Source organism: Fulmarus glacialis, unplaced genomic scaffold (assembly GCF_000690835.1).
Source record: "Fulmarus glacialis isolate BGI_N327 unplaced genomic scaffold, ASM69083v1 scaffold22525, whole genome shotgun sequence".
NCBI classification, from domain to species: Eukaryota; Metazoa; Chordata; class Aves; order Procellariiformes; family Procellariidae; genus Fulmarus; species Fulmarus glacialis.
The window spans coordinates 1-205 of record NW_009212611.1 but is presented as its reverse complement, the minus strand read 5'-3'; positions in this window follow the sequence as shown (position 1 = coordinate 205).

Genomic DNA, 205 nt, shown 5'->3' with positions numbered 1-205 from the left:
ACGGGGGCGGCCGCCTGTCTCCCGCCTCCTTTGAGCTGCGGCTTCTGCTGCTGGGGGAAGCCGGTGCTGCGTCTCGCTGTCCTGTTAGCCCATCTTTAGGGGGTGCGGGGAAATGAAGGCTCATTGGGACTCTGCTGCTCGAGCCTGGGAGGGGAGAGCAGCTCCCGTGTCTCCTGGGTGGGGAGGGGGCTCAGCACTGGCTGGG